The sequence below is a fragment of the Mytilus trossulus genome, chromosome 1, assembly GCF_036588685.1.
Source record: "Mytilus trossulus isolate FHL-02 chromosome 1, PNRI_Mtr1.1.1.hap1, whole genome shotgun sequence".
Taxonomy (NCBI): Eukaryota; Metazoa; Mollusca; class Bivalvia; order Mytilida; family Mytilidae; genus Mytilus; species Mytilus trossulus.
The window spans coordinates 7139041-7160412 of record NC_086373.1 but is presented as its reverse complement, the minus strand read 5'-3'; the positions used below and the strand labels follow the sequence as shown (position 1 = coordinate 7160412).

General features: G+C 31.2%; 1 long non-coding RNA gene across 2 annotated transcripts in view; it reads left to right on the top strand.

The window, feature by feature from the left end:
• LOC134713777 (uncharacterized) overlaps positions 1-21142 on the top strand; it is a 33815-nt gene extending 12673 nt beyond the window's left edge. For both annotated transcript variants that reach the window (XR_010106383.1, XR_010106382.1), the window contains exon 4: positions 20861-21142. This is a non-coding gene — a long non-coding RNA (uncharacterized LOC134713777). The remainder of the gene's footprint in view (positions 1-20860) is intronic.
• Positions 21143-21372: the final 230 nt, after the last annotated feature.

Sequence of the window (21372 nt, the reverse complement as noted above, 5' to 3'; positions counted from 1 at the left end):
ATATATCAATTCGAACACTCGAGATCAAATGTCAGTTCTCGACTCTCATCCTCATTTGGGCGTATGACATTTGCGCCGATTTTGAACATTTTCGTTCTTTCATTGCGCCGATTTCATTTTTTCATTTGCGCCGATTTTTTTTATTTGCTCCTAATTAGATTTACAGGTAAGTTAATACTTGTACATGTACTATACCAGTGGTAAAATTTGGTTCTAAATGTTTTTCATTTATGTTTTTAAGATAATTTTGATTCATATGTTTCTGCAACTTCATTGTAACATGATAGACATATTGCACACTGAAACTAGCCGCGGAGACAATTCTTTAATCATCAAGGGCCATACATATCGGAAGATAAGTGTCCTGAAATATAACAACATATCTTACTAATGTACTATAAAACTGTGTAAAGCCAGAGTCACCACGGATTTTATTGTCAAAACACAGATCGAGCATAAATATGTGGCAGATGTCCGAAAGACAGAGGGTGAAGAACTACGGTTACGTTCAGGGAAAATGTCTGGAGATGTATCTTGTAGGCCTTCTTCCACCTCCCCACTGTGAGCAGGGGACAACAGTTATATACATGTTATGATTGACAATTCATAAATTTGTACAAGTGGCTAATGGAAGAGGTCTATAATGTAAAATGAAAAATAACATGACTTGGATGGAGAGTTCTCTCATTGGCACTCATATCACATCTTCTTATATCTTTTAAAGAATTGAATGCTTCTTTTTGTAAATTTATTGGGGTGTAAAAGCGTTGACCGAAGTACATTTTGTATGAAGCGCTTCCGCGCTTCATTCTTAAAATGTACGCACGGTCAACGCTTTTACAACACTATAAAGTTACAAAAAGAAGCATTCAATACTTATAATTACATTTTTTAGCTAGGATCATGAAAACACGATTGTTATCCAGTTTTATTTAATTCACCTGTGCACTTTATTGTGGGACCTTGTGTCATCATGCATGATAAATGTTATTGTCTCATGCAATTGTTTACGGAATAACATGTGATGTACTGTTAGCCAATTAGAATAACGTATTACAATGAAACATACATCTAATGTAATTATTATATGTATAGCACTCTCAGCTAATGATTATAAGTAATTTAAAACTTTTGACCATTTTAATTCCTGTAAATACATGTACATGCAGTTTTTTTTTTTTAATCGGCATTTTCCTACACCCTAGCACATATAAATTATTATATATTAAACAAAAAAACACAAAAAAAACACAAAACTTTATGATGACAATCCTATGAATTAATTATGATATCTATTATTTAGTGATCATTATGACCAAATTCAGTCATCTGTATATAATATAATTAATTGTTTCCCTATGTTTTAAGGTGTAAATAGTTGCTCAAACTATACCCTTTGGGTAGTGCTCCACATTTAATGGAGGAATATACAAGAAACTGAACTGAACTGAACTGAATTGAATTATTCACCTGTAATTTACCTGTAAAACAATCGGCGCAAATGAAAGAAAATATCGGCGCAAATGAAAGAAAAAATCGGCGCAAATGAAGTGCAGATCGGCGCAAATGCAAAATGACGCCTCATTTGATTTTTAAATTTCAAAATCAAATACGGAATTATACAAAATTAACCTTTCTACTATCGGTGTGAGTATCCAAAGAAAGTAATCAAAGCACTATAAGCGATGTAGGCAGTTAACCAAAAAGCAAGGCAAACGTAATTATGGAAACTGTGGCAGTGTTGCTTCAATTTATTTCAAACATTAGACATTCGTTTATTGTAAATTTATGTTTATTTAATGGCAAATTAATTAACAATGATCCATAAATAACAAGAGGCTGTCACAACGACAGCAAACCGGAGTTATTAACATTTATTTGTGTCCTGCCAATATTACAAGAACCATAACTGATGAAAGGTGAAAGTAAAAATCGTCAATATCAAATTTGACCTCCATTGTGTCATCAGTATCAACATATTAAAGTTTGAAAAGCTTAAGTTGAATGGTTCACGAGTAAATGCACGGACACGACTTAAAAAGGCCATTTTTCAATCTTTCAAGAACCATAACTTCTGAACGGTTAAAGTCAAAATCGTCATTATTGAACTCGACCTCAATTTTGTCATCAGTAACAACATATTGAAATTGGAGAAGCTTTGGTTGAACAGTTCATGCATAAATGCACGGACACGACTGAAAATGCCCATTTTTCTATCTTTCAAGAACCATGATAACTCCTGAACGGTAAAAGTCAAAATCGTCATTATTAACCTTGACTTCCATTTTGTCATCAGTATCAACATATTAAAATTTGGGAAGCTTTGGTTGAACAGTTCATTCGTAAATGCACGGACACGACTGGAAATGCCATTTTTCAATCTTTCAAGAACCATAACTCCTGAACGGTAAAAGTCAAAATCGTCATTATTGAACTTGACCTTCATTTTGTTGTCTGTAACAACATATTAAAATTTGAAAAGCTTCGGTTGAATGGTTCATAAGTAAATGCACGGACAACATTTGGTTGTCGCCCGCCCGGCCGCCCGCCGTACATCCCCAAATCAATAACCGACATTTTTGTCACAAAAATCCGGTTAAAAATTGTGATAGGCCCAGAAATAATTCCTAAAATAATTAAAGTAAATTCAATTAACCTAGTCTCATTTTATGCACCAATAAAAATTTATAATAATAATACTATTTGTAACGGGATTCCGTTACGAAGTCTCCCAAATAAAGCTCCAACAATTCGTCATTCACGTTGAAGCCTGACATTGGACAAAGTCCAGTACACATTGGTTAAGAGTAGTAAAGAGATATACATATGCGACGCATAGGAGAATGATCTTGTATGACATTCAAATCTTTTTGAAATGACGAACAGGAATAAATACGGTTTAGGAGTGGGGATCTTGACCGTTTACAAGTTCTCAAACAGGAAGGGTGAGGTGACCTCCAGGGACTCGCCATAAACCTTATTATATTTGTTATACATGATATAAAAAAGAAGTTGTGGTATGATTGCCAATGAGACAAATATCCATAAAAGATCAAAATGACACACACATTAAAAATTATAGGTCACCGTACGGCCTTCAACAATGAGCAAATCTCATACCGCATATAGTCAGCTATAAAAGGCCCCGATAAGACAATATAAAACATTCAAACGAGAAAACTAACGGCCTTATTTATGTAAAAAAAACAAGTGTGGACACAGATGAGTGTGGATAGTATGTATGGATGTTTGACAGTGTTTTATGACAAAATGAGTTCTGTTTTTCCTATATGGTGTTATTAACTGTGTTGCACGAGGACAACCATTCTAAGCATTATGAGTGTTATTTATTAATTTTTGTATGCCCCCACCTACGATAGTAGAGGGGCATTATGTTTTCTGGTTTAAAAAAATGAACGAAAAACAAATATGTAACACATAAACAAACGACAACCACTGAATTACAGGCTCCTGCCTTGGGACATGCACATACATAAAAAATGTGGCGGGATGAATATATATGGTTTGGGGTTGGGATCTCGATCATTTCCAAGTTCTCTAACAGGTATGGGTGGGTGACCCAAGGGACTCACCCTATATTTCATTTGATTTGTTTTATTTTCTCATACATAAATATATATAGTTAAGGATTGGGATCTCGACCAATTCCATGTTCTAAAACAGGAGTGGGTGGGGTGATCACAGGGAATCCCCTCATATCTCATTTGATTTGTTTATTGTCCCATATATGTGGTTAAGGTGTGGGGGACTCGACCGTTTACAAATTCTCAAACAGGATGGAAATAATGACCCACGTACTCCCTGAATATATCATTTGATTTGTTTTATTGTCCCATACATGACAACCAATAATTTAAGAGTGGAGATCTACCATTTACAAGTTCTAGAACAGGAGGGGCTGGTGACCCCAGGGACTCTTATTATTTCATTTGATTTGTTATAGCATCCCCCACGTAAAAATGTATGGTTCAAGGGAAGAGGATCCCGACCAATTCCAAGTTTTCAAACAGGAGGGGATGTTGTTACCACAGGGACTCCCCATTTACTTCATTGATTTGTTTTATTGTCCCATACATGAATATATATGGTTTAGGGGTGAGGATCTTGACTGTTTACAAGGTCTCAAACATGAAGCGGTGGGTGACCCATGGGACCCCCCTTATATTTTGGTTGATTTGTTCACTGTCTTTTACACGAACATATAATTTTTTCGAGGTGGGGATCTCAACCATTGCTATGTTCCCAAACGTGTGGGGTCGTGGTGAGTCCTCGGACTCCCCTATATTTTAATTGATTTCTTTTATTGTTCCATACATGAATATATATATATGGCTACGAAGTGTGATCTCGACTGTTTTCAAGTTCTCAAACAGGAGGATGTGGGATGACACCAGGGATTCTCCCTATATTTTACTTGATTTGTCTTATTGGTTATATATTATAAGTTATATAGTTCGCTACTGACCCCCTATGGATCCATAGAGGGTTAGTAAAATCCATAGGGAGTTTTAACCAATTACAACGTGATAATTCATCTGTGGTCCGATAAGAATATATATATGGTTTAGGGGTGGGGACAATTTCCAAATTTTTAAAACAGGAGGGGTGATGTGACCCAAGGGACTCGTGTATTTCATTTGATTTGTAATATTGTCATGAATATATATGGTTTAGGGGGATCTCAACCATTTCCAAGTTCTCGAACATGAGTTGGGGGAGTCCCTTAGGTCACCCGGCAACTCGAACAGGAGTTGGTAGGTGACCTCATGGACTCCCCCTTATATTTCATTTAATTGTTTAATTGTCCCATACATAGATAAATATGGTTTAGGAATGGTTATCTCGACAATTCTGAATTCTAAAACAGGAGGGGTGAGGTGATCCTAAAGACTCCCAACAATATTTCACTTGATTTGTTTAATTGCCCCATATATGACTATATATGGTTTAGGGATTTGGATCTCGACAGTTTACAATTTCTAAAGCAGAAAGGTGCGGGTGACAATTGGGATTCTGCCTATAATTTATTTGATTTTTCTAATTTTCTATATATGGATATATGGTTTGGGGTGGGGATCTCGACCAATTCCAAGTTCTGAAACAGGAGGGTGTTGGGTAACCCCAGGGACTCTCCCTATAATCTATTTGATTTGACTTATTGGTTATTTATATATATATATATATATGGTTTAGGGGTGGGGATCTCGATATTTTCCAAATTTTAAAACAGAAGGGGTGATGTGACCCCAGGGACTCCCCTTATATTTCATTTGATTTGTCCCATACATGACTTCACATGATTAAGTGGTTGGGAATTCGACCGTTTACACGTTCTTAACAGGAGAGGATGGGGAAAACCACGGACTCCTCCTATATTTCATTTGATTTGTCTTATTGTCTATACATGAACATATATGGTTTTAGTGGTAGTGATCTGAACCATTTCCAAGTTCTCAAACAGGAGGGGTTTGAGTGACACAAGGGACTATTTAATTTTATTTGTTTTGATATTTAGGAATATATATGGTTTAGGGATGGGGATCTCGACCAATTTCAAGTTCTCAAACGGGAGGATGTTTGGTAACCCTAGGGACTCCCAATATATTTCATTTGATTTGTTTTATTGTTTACAGGTGGGGATCTATTAATTATTGTAGAAAGATTATTTCCTATGACCTGGTAAACGGACAGAAAGTCACAGGACAAAAAGTCACAGGACATAAAGTCACAAATTTTGGAAGGACAAAAAGTCACAAATAATTTGTTGACAATTGTTTGAATATATAAGAGAAATATCTTGAAATATTTACTTTTTAAAACATATATTCAAATTAAAGTTTAGGACATGTGTCATTATACTAGAAAAATCAAGATTTATTTAATTTTAATAATGCAAAAGATATATCTCTTGGCACCATGAAGCCATTTAAGTTCCAAGCCACTTTGACATTTTGTTTTTTTAACAATTATTTGATTATCTTTGATATATTTTTGATAATTTTTGTTTACAAATAGATAAAGGAAGATGTGGTGTGAGTGCCAATGAGTTGGTATATATACAATAGTTCAAGAAAAATTCAAAAATATTTTTGTAGAAATAAGCTGTTTTTCTTTAAAGAAAATAATCAGAAAAAATGAACTGTGACTTTTTGTCCTGTGACTTTTTGTCTGTGACTTTTTGTCCTGTCACTCTCTGTCCTAGATTCTTTTATTGTTTACCATTTATGTCTATGAAATGAACAGCTTTTATTGATATGTTCATGTTTAGTAATATTTTTAACAATAATTTCATTAAATATAATAAACAAAATGTTTCATAGATTTCCGTATAAAAAAATGAGTGTCTAAAAAGATATGTACCTTCTTTAATCTAATCAAACGAAACAGTTTTCTTATCACTGGATTGTGTCTTGCAAGTTTTCAAGTAAAAAGGTTATTATCAGAATAAAAGATTAGAGAAAAAGATAAAACAACAACCGTATAAGAATATAAATCTTTCAAAATTTCTTTTTCGTGCACGAATTAAATTATAATTGTTTTGAACAGTCATGAAAATAACTTTTATTGCCTTTTTCCTGTTATTATGGTTATGTCAACATTTATTGGGGGCAGTTGTTATAGAAATTAAACGTCAGTCATATATCACAAGTAAACCTTTGATAATTTGGTCACCTGAAATTACATAATCATTTACCTGTTAAAATCACACATTTTTGTTCCGGGAAGATTTAGAAACAGAACAAATAGCTACTCTAGCCGTGGTTTTCTCTTCTTTCTCAGCGAGTACACATACATATAGTATTTCCGACAATGTACATAAATTGTTTATATTCTACAATATACAACTTAGGCTTTAAACTTTATTTTTTAAATCCAAGTCTCTGATTCTTAACATTTTTCAAAGAAATCTACATAGTTTAAACGCAGACCGCGAAGTGGTCACGGCAGAAACAAAAATATTCTCATTACCGTTTGCTGATCTTTGCTCAATATGGAGTTGGAGTAACAAGAGACTTTATTTGTACATTTAAGAAAAAACAAAACTTTATTTTTCAACTTGTTATTTTAACAATAATTGGCTGATTGTCGGATAAAAGCAGGTGTTTCGTAGATGTTTTTGTTATTCATATTTTCCACCGATCTAGTTCAGCTACATGCTTGCAGTAAGGTATGGTCATCGTAAATAAAAGCGCTCAAACAACTCTGATATATAGGTGGCGTATTTATTAATATTAGAAAATGATTTTTTAATATTAAAAAATCAACCTGAATATTTAATATTAAATATTCATTTTTTAATATTAAAAAATAAGACCATTCATTAATATTAGAAAATGATTTTTCAATATTAAAAAATGATTTATAAATATTAAAAAATGAATATTTAATATTAATAAATAGGATCTATTTTTTAATATTAAATATTATTTTTTAATATTAATAAATCGAATATTTAATATTAAAAAATGATTTTTTAATATTAGAAAATAAAACCTATTTATTAATATTAAAAAATGACTATTTTTTAATATTAAAAAATATTTATTAATATTAAATATTCGATTTATTAATATTAAAAAAAAATATTTAATATTAATAAATGATTTTTTAATATTAATAAATAGGGAATAAATTCCACAACGGCTTACCATACTGTCACACATGAAAGCCTTGTTCACACCTCAACGGATAGCTCGAACGGATGCCTAACGATTTCCATTTTTTTCAATTCGTTCATGCCCGTTAGACGTCCGTTCATATCCGTATCATGCCCGTTAAGCGGACGTTATATCCGGTGGAAAATTTGAGCATGTTCAAAACTTTGAACGGACATTCAACGGACAATTTTGTCAGCGGACAACTTTAATTTTTTATCCGTTAGGCGTCCGTTCGTGCTATCCGGTAAGGTGTGACCGAGCATTAACGGATAGCTCGAACGGATACCTAACGATTACCTTTTTTTCAATTCGTTCATGTCCGTTATACATCCGTTCTCAATCGTTAGGTAGCACTCCACAGTTAGAAAATAATATTAAAAATGAGACCGCAACATGTCTAAGTGTCAAAATGTGTATATTTGGTTGCTAAGGACAGTAAGCAATAAAATTAACATAAATTGCATTCTTAGCAGTTTTTTTACCTTCAGAACTAAAACAAGAACATAAAAGACTAAAGATTTGTGGTCAATTCTATCTTAAAAAGTGCATTTTTGTGCTTTCTGATGTGCCATAAGGTAGCACTCCACAGTTAGAAAATAAAATTAAAAATGAGCCCCAAAATGTTTTATCATCTCCTATTCCTGGATTTCTAATACATTAATCTAACTGTTTGTGTTGTATATGTGCATATGTATGTAATCAGTATCTTCCATAGATTCAATTTTCAAAAGTTAAAAGGATGAAAATTTATTCCTTTTATGTGTATCCATGGCAACATTCTGCATTTATTTACCATAAAATATTGTAAAAAGGGGGGTGAACATGTCATATATCCCCCCAAAATTTGGATCAAACTAGAATTTCAATGCCTTTGAGTGATACCTTTTTAGAAACTATTTTCTTAAATCTTCCTAATGATCAAATAAAAAATCGGTGTCTTTCGCCTCATTTTTTTCGTAAAATCCAATCACAAAGTTCGTGCGATAAAAAGTTGGAAAAAAACATTGCAATAATTGCCGGACCAATGTATGGTATGGACATGCAAATACGGACTGTCATACAGAAAACAGCCTATATTACATACATAACATAACCTTGATGTTCATATAAACCCAATACAAAGTCTATTTTAATACTCAGCTATCCAAAAATGAATTTTATTGCACACTAGCTCTCATATTTGAAAAATCCACAGGGGCCAAAATGCGAAACTACACACCTAACTGTGGAGTGCTACCTTAGACGTCCATTCATATCCGTTTCGTTCCCGTAAAGCGTACGTTATATCCGGTGGAAAATTTTGAGCATGTTCAAAACTTTCAACGGACGTCCAACGGATGAAGTGTCCGTTGAACGTCCGGTAGGCGTCTGTTTTGGACGGTACTCGTCCATTTCGTTTCAATTTTGTATCCGTAAATTGTCCGCTACAGTTCCGTTGGAGGTAAAAAAGACAAATTCATTAACGGATTTCGACCGGATGTGTCACGTATAAAACGAATGTTGAACAAATGTGAAACGGACCTCTACCGGACGTATAACCGACAAAACGGATGATGAACGGATCTGCGAAAAAAATTTGGCAGAAAAAAAATAATCAGAAAAATATCAAAAGGTCTTTCCATTGAAAATTGGAAATACCTTATAATAGTCAATGATCAGAAGAAAATCAAATGGCTTTTGTTGAGTTTTATTTCCCCATTTGATATTATATTTTAACTTCAAATATCTCATAATTTATCATTTAAAGTTTATTCTGTAATTATTTATCATTTGAAATTTCAAATGAGAAAATTATGAAATATTGGAAGCATTTCCTAGAAATTTCTAAAGACATTTATTTATAATTTAAATGTATTGGTCTGTCAGTTTGAAACGTATCACACTATTAATAACCTTAATTAACACAAGTATTGAATTGTAAACATATTTTTATTTATTTCAAGATGATAATGATTGCTGTGTATAGTCTCGCGGCACATATGCTGCGGCACAGATATGCTTTGAAGATGTTGAAGGCTTTGCCATGCGGGCATAAAAAAATCTCCAATGTTATTACACCATATATGTACACACATACGTTTTTGATGAATGTGACAACTATATAAGCAATACAATGTCAATGTAATTTTTCTGTATCATTCACTCTTTATATTCAGTATAGCTATGACATATAAATACGATACTATTATAGTTTTTGAATATAATATTTGAAACAGGATACATTAGGTACAAATACACACCAGAAACGCCTCAGTTATTATATGTATGTAAAAGAAAATATCATATATACGTCTGAACAAATGAACTCGTATAAGATATAAGATATCTCATAAAAATGAAATTATATAAGATATCTTATATATTATAGGAGATATCTTATATATTATAAAGATATCTTATTTAGTTTATAAGATATCTCATAAAGTTGATAAGATATCTCATAAAGTTTATAAGATATCTTATATAGTTTATAAGATAAGATATCTCATATAGTTTATCAGATATCTTATATAATTGTCTTTATAAGATATCTAATATAATTGTCTTTATAAGATATCTTATATAATTGTCTTTGTAAGATATCTTATATAATTGCCTTTGTAAAATATCTTATATAATTGTCTTTATAAGATATCTTATATAATTGTCTTTATAAGATATCTTATATAATTGTATTTATAATATATTTCATAAACTATATTAGATATCTTATAAACTATATAAGATATCTTATAAACTATATAAGATATCTTTAAAATTATATAAGATATCTTATATAAAAGTTGTTTATAAGCTTTATAAGATATCTTATAAAATGTAGAAGATATCTTATAAAATGTAGAAGATATCTTATAAAGTATATATAAGATATCTTATAAAGTATATATAAGATATCTTATTAACTTTATAAGATATCTTATATAACATTAAAGATATAGTATATAACATTAAAGATTTTTTATATAATATATGAGATATCATATAAAAATGAAATTATATAAGATATCTTATATATTATAGGAGATATCTTGTAATTAGAATAAGTAGTAAAACGGCTTGCCATATATAATGGAATATGCGACGTTCACACAAGTGAGAGTTAAGCTTGCTATGCAACAAAATTGAATGAACCATTATTTATATAAGGAATTGCCTGTTACAAGCTTTTTCTGGGAGTTCAGGTTGGGGCATGTTAAGTTTGTAAGGGAATTCAAACTATTTCTCTTCATCTTGAGATAATGTATATAAAAGTAAAATTTTGTTATTCATATTTCAACTCCATTTATAGAGGTGCACCTGAGTTCTACCTGGGTTGTTAGAAGGGAAATGCAATCGAGTGAAATTCCTACTCTGATCATGTTTTAGACACAAAATAAGGTATGATCTGTCGAGACCAAAATTTGTCTAAAAAATGCATTAACTGCAGTGCTTCCCTTAGCACATTTGTGCTTTTCATCTTTTTTGTTTGTTTAACTTTGATAATATCTCAAATTGATAAAAGAATTTAAAACGTCAACCCCTTTTACGGTAGTTTTTATGGCAAGTTACTGATAGTCTTTGATTGAAATAACAATATAACTCTTGATATGCTTCATTTAGTTATAAAAGATTTAACTTAAATTTCAAGCCTATGCATATATCTGATCTTTCATCCAATAGCAATTTTAAACACTTCTGTTCGTAAAAATTCTAAAACTAGAAAAGTTGTCACATTTTAACTTTTTACCTAGTTTTGTTTATCCAAGTCTGTATTCTCCGTTCTGTCGCCCCTTTCTCCTTTCTCTCATCCCGTTGCTCATGAAAGTCTTATAAATGGAAAGCTCATTTAAATTGAAATCGATCAAATATGTGGGTTTTGTTATGGCTAGTCCCGGTCTTGTCCTTTAGCAAGTTTATTAGTTAGTCAGTTTGTTTTAGATTTATGAGTTTGACTGTCCCTTTGCTATCTTTCGTCCCTCTTTTAGCAAGATAGAAGTCCTGTTTCTTCTACGTCAAAAACCTTAAAAGAGGGACGAAAGATACCAAAGGGACAGTCAAACTCATAAATCTAAAACAAACTGACATCGCCATGGCTAAAATAATAGTACACATGACCCAACATAGAAAACTAAAATATAAACAACACGAACCCTACCAAAAACTAGGGGTGATCTCAGGTGCTCCGCATGTGGCACCTGTCGTGTTGCTTATGTGATAAAAAATCCGGTAAATAGTCTAATTCGGTAGGTCACAGTCATGAAAGGAAAGGGGATGAATTGTATTTACGAGGTAAGGAACATATCCGATATCATTTGTAAAACGGTTATTCCATATTGGTCAACCAACTCGTGATTGCGTCCGTAAAATTGCGAAGGGATGATTTCAATTTCACCATTTGGAACTCTTGGTTTAATAGCTTCCTTGTTAGCAGCAACCCTCGATCAAGAAAATCATGATAGAAAATGCAAGCACGGGAATCTCGTACCAATTGGGAGTTATATACCCCGTATGCAGGTGCTGCTGGAATGTTGCTTCTTAGAAATGGCAAGTTTACAATTGGAAAGCTGAAATCTTTAATGTTTAATAGGTTTTTACTGTTTGTTTGCATTGAATTTGATGCACTCTATTTCCAGACGATATTTTTAAAAGTAGGTATCAAAACGCTGCTAATAAAGACCAAAAATTGAATTTGGTTATTTGGCCGCACGCCTTTCCCTTTTTCCATTTTTCGAAAATAATAAAGCAGTACAGAAGAAATCAAATGTGGTTTCGGAAGAGTCTCCTCTTCATAAGTGAAATCAAATTCAAACCATTCTGTTTATTACAAGAAAGGTAACATAGATTGGTCTTTGACCTGGTTGATTTTTGATACAGCTTCATATTAATTTACGCTTGGTGTGGAGGGTTGGTTGTATTTTTTTTGTTCGAATTGGACATGCTGTAAAAGTGCAGATGGTAACAAATACACCATTTCAACACATGCATTGGGAGTAAAAACCAATCACAAATGATCAACAAAGGTGTCTTTTTAGGGAGAGCAACATTACTGACATGAGCGTTAAAAAAGTAAGAAGGTATTCACGATCCTTAAAGAAGGTTTTATAAGAAGTACACATAAAAGGATGTACTAGCTTATGTTGAATTAAAAGTGTTGTCATGAAATGGAGACATGGGAAGTCAATAAGACTGCAACTGGCCAACTAACGACTCATAACTTCAGTTACATCTATATTACACAGAACAAATACATAATGGGCGAGAATTTTCAAACTGCTTATTTGAAGATTTCATAAAGATTGATTGGTCATTTGAACTGGAATATTTACTAGAGCTATTATAAAATCTATCAAATGATAGCATCACTCGTTCAAAACATTGTGCTACAAGACGTTGCGAGGTAGCCGATATTGACCTTAAAATGGTTGTATTGACTTTTGTTGTAAAAAAATAGACAGATTGGAATTTTATTTCATGACCACTTAAGTAAGGATTTAATTGTAATCATATGCAATACAAAGTCTTACCATCAAGAGTCTACATAATTATTGATTTTATACAGAAAATTCGCCCTTTTAAAACATTAAATATTTTACAAATGATACGTGAAGATTTATTAAACTCTTTTCTTAAAACATTGCAAAACAAGAATGTGTTCCCAGTACACGGATGCCCTATCCGCACTATCATTCACTATATTCAGTAGACCGTGATAATGGGGTAAAATCTCGAATTTGGCATTAAAATGAAACAACCATATCATAGGGAACATGTGTACTAAGTTTCGGGTTGATTGGACTCCAACTTCATCAAAACCTACCCTGACCAAAAACTTTAACCTGAAGCGGGACAAACAGACGGGCGGACTCACAGACCAGAAAAGATAATGACCATAAATGGGACATAAAAATCATTCTGATTGGTATAGTTGTACACATATATTATCATAAATTGCGATGAACAGTGATATAGCAATCACCGAATTCCCACACAAATGTTAACACACACTATAGTCATATTAATTATAATTGTACACATATATTATCATAAATTGCGATGAACAGTGATATAGCAATCACCGAATTCCCACATAAATGTTAACACACACTATAGTCATATTAATTATAATTCAAACATATGTCAATTTGAATAAGGTTTAATCCACCATTTTCTACATTTGAAAATGCCTGTACCAAGTCAGGAATATGACAGTTTTTGTCCATTCGTTTTTGATGCGTTTTGTTTTTTGATTTTGCCATGTGATTGTGGACTTTCCAAATTGATTTTCCTCTGAGTTCGGTATTTTTGGTGATTTTACTTTTTGAATAATACATATTTATTTGTCTTTAAATCTCTCGCATTTCAGACGAAAATTCAAATCATTATGAAACAAGCATTCTGCGAGTATTACATGGCAAGACATAGTCCGCTACTTTTTTCAATGTTTTAAAACTAAATCCTTATTTGATCTATAACTTGTTATGGTGTAACCTTCATGACAAATATCAAGTCAGTATCTTTAAGCATTACGAAAAAGTGTTGAAACGGGTTGTTTAATTGATTTTTTTTTAAGTCAAAGGATCATAACTCTGCACAAATCATCAGACCAGACAGAGACAAAATTTGAACTTAACCTGTAATTAAGTTATCATGACAAAACTATATACTAATTTTCAAATCAATATCAGTGGCGGATCCACTGACTGACCTAATAGAGGGCCCGCTCCAGGCACGCTTCAGTGATTCTCTATATAAGCAACCATTTTTTTCCCAAGAAGGGGGGGGGGCCTGACCCCACTAAATCCGCCTCTGAACATAAATTATGTAATCATGACAAAAAAGTGTTGAAAATTGATTATGTGAGTTAAGTTTTTAAGTCAAAAGACCACAACTCCGCACTAGACTGGAACACAATTCAAATTGTCTGTGTACCAGTTATTACATCAATATATTCAAGAATGACTTATATTTTGAAAAAAAACCACATATAGCTGTGGTTAAAATCTGTTCGCATTGACAACAAATACTGTAAAGCTGCTTTTACTTTCAATTTCTCGTTCATTTATTCATACTTCGACTCTTTGCCAAATGCTTACATGTAATTTATGATGAGCTTACCCTTTATTTATTGTTAAAATGAATTTCTTTAAAAACTCCTTTACATAAGACAAAAAGAATCAATGAAATAATTTACCTACCCTCGTGCTGATACTTCGTCCATTGTGCTGCAAAGTAACTTGTGCAATGAAAGGTTTACCGAACAGAACAAAAGTCTACAGAAAAAGGATGCTGCCAATTCCCCGTCACGTGACCAATACTTTTTTTCATGGGAATGTTGAACATAAAAGGGTAAAAAAGGCTTTGATCTGTAGTATCAACCATGGGAAAATTTGACTTCAAAGAAGTTCAATAGGTACCATCAAAGATTCTTTGACTAATTTCGTGTTTGAAGTTACTACACTGTCGTTGATTGTAGATTTCATCCATGCATCAAACGAATAGCACAGTACCATGTCGTTTGCATTGCTAAACATTTTTTATTTTATTTTTTATTGTTGCATTAAATTCACAATTCTCCTTTCCTTGCCTTCTTCTAATTTAAAATTGATGAGTTTAAAGTAAAAAAAAAATTATAGTAATACAACTGACATGTAACTGAGAAGTCAGGAATTTGTGGTTCTAACCCATAATTTTATTTGAAAGTATTATCTCAAATATTTTAAGATACATTATTTAACTAATTCTCTCTTATTAAAATTTTTCAAATGCTATCAATGTGATTTAAAAATGATAGTAACGTATATATGCACCCACCCCACCCCATTTATATGTATCTGTATTGGGATACTATTATAGAGCGGTAAAATCATATAAGATAATATGAATGATCTGTTGTTTCAATTATTACTGATGGTTCATGTTTGTCCATCGGCTTTAGAATTGGGCGTTTTCAATAAAAACGTCATTTCTTGTCCAAGCTACTATTAAAAAAAATGTGTTTGATCTTTACAAGTATTTTTTGTGCAGTCAATACATTGAATAAGATAATGATTTAAATGTGTAAGCAAAGAAACATACTATTTTAGAGGGATTAATAAGATATTTGATTCCTGCATGGTTCAAAATTTCCAAAATGGCATGTCCCTAGTCCTCTAGTTCAATTGATACCTTTGTATACAATATTTTACAAGTACTAATGTTAAAGTTTAATTTAACTTAAATGGGTTGTAATTTCCCCTTTTTGATAGCAGATGTTATATTTGTATATGAATGTTTTATTTAATGTTTAATCATTACAAATTCTATAAATTAAATAGATTTTGGTATTTATAAATGATTTAAAAAAACATATAATTAATATACAGAAATTATTAAAAAAAATAATTGGAAAGTAACAAAAATTTAATTACCAAAATTTAAAAACCTTTAATATTTATAAGAAGAAGTAGAATACAATAATTGTTAAATGGCTGCTACTAAATGTTACATACAGAGTTTATCTACCACTTTGTGACGCGCGTATTTGAAGCAAACTCTTTTGACGTCCCATCTACTACCATTAAAGGTAGATTAGAAAAGAAAGATGCTGATGTAAGGAAAATGTTCAAAAGCAAGAACAATCTCCGATTTAAAACTTTAATTATCCTTTAAATTTGATTTAGGTAATTGATTAGGACGACTACTTTAAAGTCGTTTGAGTTTTAATATTTTTCTTTTAAAGAAACTTTCATTACGAACTATACTGGTATTATGTGACCAAAACATGTTCATTAATTTTGTTATATTCCAGGACTTATATCTTCTTTATCATTAAAGTATAGTGGGCCCCTAATTAGGAAAGTTGTTTAAAATACAATAAGATATTTCCCTTTTAAGTTATAAAAAAAATCATTGTTTTAAAGTTTATTCATTAAAATGTACACTCTTAAATAAGTTTGAGAGAATAATCATTGACACAATGGAGCAAAATCATCTTATTTAAGGGAAGAGGGAGGGGGTTAAAAAAAGGTAAATTTTAAACGAAAAAATATATTTCTTGTTATTTGGCGAAAAAAATAATAAAGTGGCGAAAAATATATTGTTTTGGCGAAAGAGGTGGCGAAAAAATAATTGATCAAGGGAAAACCCTGGTATCTAGTAGTTATGGAAATATTACAGAAATATGCAAAATAAGATGTTCATAAAACAATGACAACTTGTACAAAATATCTGTACAAATTATAATTTGTACAATATTACATCTTGTACACAACATATATATATGCAACTGGTATAATCCCTTAAATTGTCATTTCAAAGAAAACAGTAGACATAATACAGCGAGTCTTTAAATATTAAAGTAGTATAATCGTAGTTTATGTATACAGATAAACGCGAAAAATAATTGTCTTTTCTATGGTGGTAAGATAGTAGTGGATCTAAACACCATAATATGGACAACGCTCTGATTGGCTAATTTATTTCTCATTTGTGTTATCTATCATACGAGTGGTTGTACTTGTGTGCATGTTTCAAACCGGAAGTCTTATCTATGACTAAAAGTCAGTCTGATGACGGAATTGATATTCGGACTCCTTTTTTTGTTGTTTTTCTCCAAAAATGAACCATAAGAATGGACGACAAATGCGACTATGCATGTCATCTTTAAAACCCAGAGGCATGATGATTAATTTATCATGGAAGGAAGAGAAGCGACACACAAAAGGAGGTCTTCTCGTTTAATAGTATAAAAATACAAATATAGTACTAAACAATACAGTATACATAGCTACAAACACAAATTAGAAACAACAGTTTTTATATATTAGTATTTCTCTAATTCTATGGAAATTTATCCCTTTTCGAACCCATTGTATAAAAAAATTTAATCAACGTGTGGTTGCTGGTGATCTCAGAAGATCATTGGATGATTTTAAGGAAATAGAAACCAAAAAAGGAAATGAATATTGAAAAAGGAAAAAGAAACCGTATAAGGATATGGAAATTGAATAAGGAAATGAAAATCCAATAAGGAAATAGAAACCGAATAAGGAAATGAAAATTGAATAAGGAAAAAGAAATCAAATAAGGAAACAGAAACCGAATAAGGAAATAGAAACGAAAAAGGAAATGAATATTGAAAAAGGAAAAAGAAACCGAATAAGGAAATGAAAATCGAATAAGGAACTAGAAACCGAATAAGGAAATCGAAACCGAATAAGGAAATAGAAACCCAATAAGGAAATAGAATCCGATTCAGGGAATAGAAACCGAAAAAGGAAATGAATATGAAAAAGGAAATAAAAATCGAATAAGGAAAAAGAAATTGAATAAGGAAACGAAAAAAAATGAGGAAAAAAAAGAATTTGAGAAAAAAAATTTGAGGAAAAAAAATTTTGAGGAAAAAAAATTTGAGAAAAAAAATTTGAGGGAAAAAAAAATTTGAGAAAAAAAAAAAATTTGAGGAAAAAAATTTTGAGGAAAAAAAAATTTTGAGGAAAAAAAATTTTGAGGAAAAAAAAATTTTGAGGAAAAAAAATTTTGAAGCAAAAAAAAAATTTAGTTTGGACTTGTAATATTTTTCAAAATTGAATATCGAAATAGGAAAAAGGAACCGAATAAGGAAATGGAAATCGAATAAGGAAATGGAAATCGAATAAGGAAATGAAAATCCAATAAGGAAATAGAAACGAATAAGGAAATAGAAACCGAATAAGGAAATAGAAACCGAATAAGGAAATAGAAACCGAATAAGGAAACAGCAATCGAATAAGGAAATGAAAATCGAATAAGGAAATAGAAACCGAATAAGGAAATAGAAACCGAAAAAGGAAATGAATATTGAAAAAGGAAAAAGAAACCGAATAAGGAAATGGAAATCGAATAAGGAAATGGAAATCGAATAAGGAAATGAAAATCCAATAAGGAAATAGAAACCGAATAAGGAAATAGAAACCGAAAAAGGAAATGAATATTGAAAAAGGAAAAAGAAACTGAATAAGGAAATGAAAATCGAATAAGGAACTAGAAACCAAATAAGGAAATCGAAACCGAATAAGGAAATAGAAACCCAATAAGGAAATAGAAACTAAATAAGGAAATAGAAACCGAAAAAGGAAATGAATATTGAAAAAGGAAAAAGAAACCGAATAAGGAAAAAGAAACCGAATACGGAAATAGAAACCGAATAAGGAAATAGAAACTGAATAAGGAAATAGAAACCGAAAAAGGAAATGAATATTGAAAAAGAAAAAAGAAACCGTATAAGAAAATGAAAATTGAATAAGGAAATGAAAATCCAATAAGGAAATAGAAACCGAATAAGGAAATGAAAATTGAATAAGGAAAAAGAAATCAAATAAGGAAACAGAAACCGAATTAGGAAAAAGAAACCGAAAAAAGAAATGAATATTGAAAAAGGAAAAAGAAACCGAATAAGGAAATGAAATTTGAATAAGGAAATGTAAATCGAATAAGGAAATGAAAATCCAATAAGGAAATAGAAACCGAAAAAGGAAATGAATATTGAAAAAGGAAAAAGAAACCGAATAAGGAAATGGAAATCGAATAAGGAAATGGAAATCGAATAAGGAAATGAAAATCCAATAAGGAAATAGAAACCGAATAAGGAAATAGAAACCGAAAAAGGAAATGAATATTGAAAAAGGAAAAAGAAACCGAATAAGGAAATGAAAATCGAATAAGGAAATAGAAACCGAATAAGGAAATGAAAATTGAATAAGGAAAACGAAATCAAATAAGGAAACAGAAACCGAATAAGGAAATAGAAACGAAAAAGGAAATGAATATTGAAAAAGGAAAAAGAAACCGAATAAGGAAATGAAAATCGAATAAGGAACTAGAAACCGAATAAGGAAATCGAAACCGAATAAGGAAATAGAAACCCAATAAGGAAATAGAAACTAAATAAGGAAATAGAAACCGAAAAAGGAAATGAATATGAAAAAGGAAATAAAAATCGAATAAGGAAAAAGAAATTGAATAAAGAAACGAAAAAAAATGAGGAAAAAAAAAAATTTGAGAAAAAAAATTTGAGGAAAAAAAATTTTGAAGAAAAAAAATTTGAGGAAAAAAAAATTTGAGGAAAAAAAAAATTTGAGAAAAAAAAAAAATTGAGGAAAAAAATTTTGAGGAAAAAAAAATTTTGAGGAAAAAAAATTTTGAAGAAAAAAAATTTTTGAGGAAAAAAAATTGTGAGGAAAAAAAAATTTGAAGCAAAAAAAAATTTAGTTTGGACTTGTAATATTTTTCAAAATTTGAATATCGAAAAAGGAAAAAGGAAAAAGGAACCAACTTGTGTCTGGTAAATACTTTCTGCATGTTTATGAAGACAGCAAATTATCAATTAAAACTATAGGTAAGTCTAGTTACAGAGGAAGATAGTAATGCAGTGCAGGAAATTTGGGTTGCAACTGACAAATGAGGGTATATTGGATAAGGACAGAAAAGTAGCCTTGTAACATACAAACACCTCATAAAGTTGTTACAATGTCTCTTTAACATGCAATTGTAGTGTAATTCTCTCTAAACGAGGCATTGGATTGAAAGTCCATATTTACACCTGACTCGACTACGTATTTGTATATCCCGCACAACCAAACGGACGCCCCACAATGGCAAAGGTTTCACTGTTTGTCGGAAGAAAACCAGAAGTGACCATATCTATATACCGCAGTCACAAACTGTGTCCCCGTTGATAATGTATATTTGTTTTATCTACAAAGCAATAAGGCATTTCATTATTAAGCTAGCAATAAACATAACATGCTGTAATCACCATTTGGGTCAAGATAAATGTTAAGTATTCTAATGAAGGAAATATATAATAGATGCTATCTGAAAAATACGTGCACTTCTTAACATAAAAACTTAAAGTTAATCAACAATCTGGCATTAAGGGTCAGTCAAATGTGCATAAGTAGTTAAGATATAGTAGAACTTTACATCGAAATAAATGTATATATATATTAATACCAATTTATTATATTAAAGTCCAAATTGCCCACTTAGTTATATTTATTATTAGTTAATCGAGGTCTGCTTTAATGTTTGACTTTACTCAATTCAACTTTGATTTTCAAACTTTCAAACTTGAGTATTGTGTTAAAAAAAATAACACTTGTTTTATAATAATTGAAATATTTTTGAAAGTTTATGTATTTTTTCACGACCGTATCTGTTTTACTGTTGTATTTTTTTTTTAGGAAATCTTAATATATGGCTGGAGTATAAATATGGTCACTTGATCGGTCTTGTCCTGCAGTAAAATCAATACTGGAGAGGCGGCATCTGTTTTGCCTTGCTGGATGTATTAATGCGCAGTCCAATTTGGTTGGATCGGGGGACTTTTATTTTTCTTGCCACAAGTTGCAAGAGTTTTTCGCAAATTGATTAAAACAAACTTGCGTCAACGTTTTTGTGGTCTATCAGTTTGTCTGATACCTGAATATTTTATAAACATTTGACACTAAATGATTAGATGACAATAATTAGTCCATATATTTACAAATTTTTTTCTTCTTTTTTTTTCATTAAAGATCTAATAAATATGAAACAAATTGTTTGTAGTTTTTCTATCAATCAGGGTCAATAGTTATCAAAGTTACCAGAATTCAAATTTAGTACGCCAGACGCGCGTTTCGGCTACATAAGACTCATCAGTGACGATCATATCAAAATATTTATAAAGCCAAACCAGTAAAAAGTTGAAGAGCAT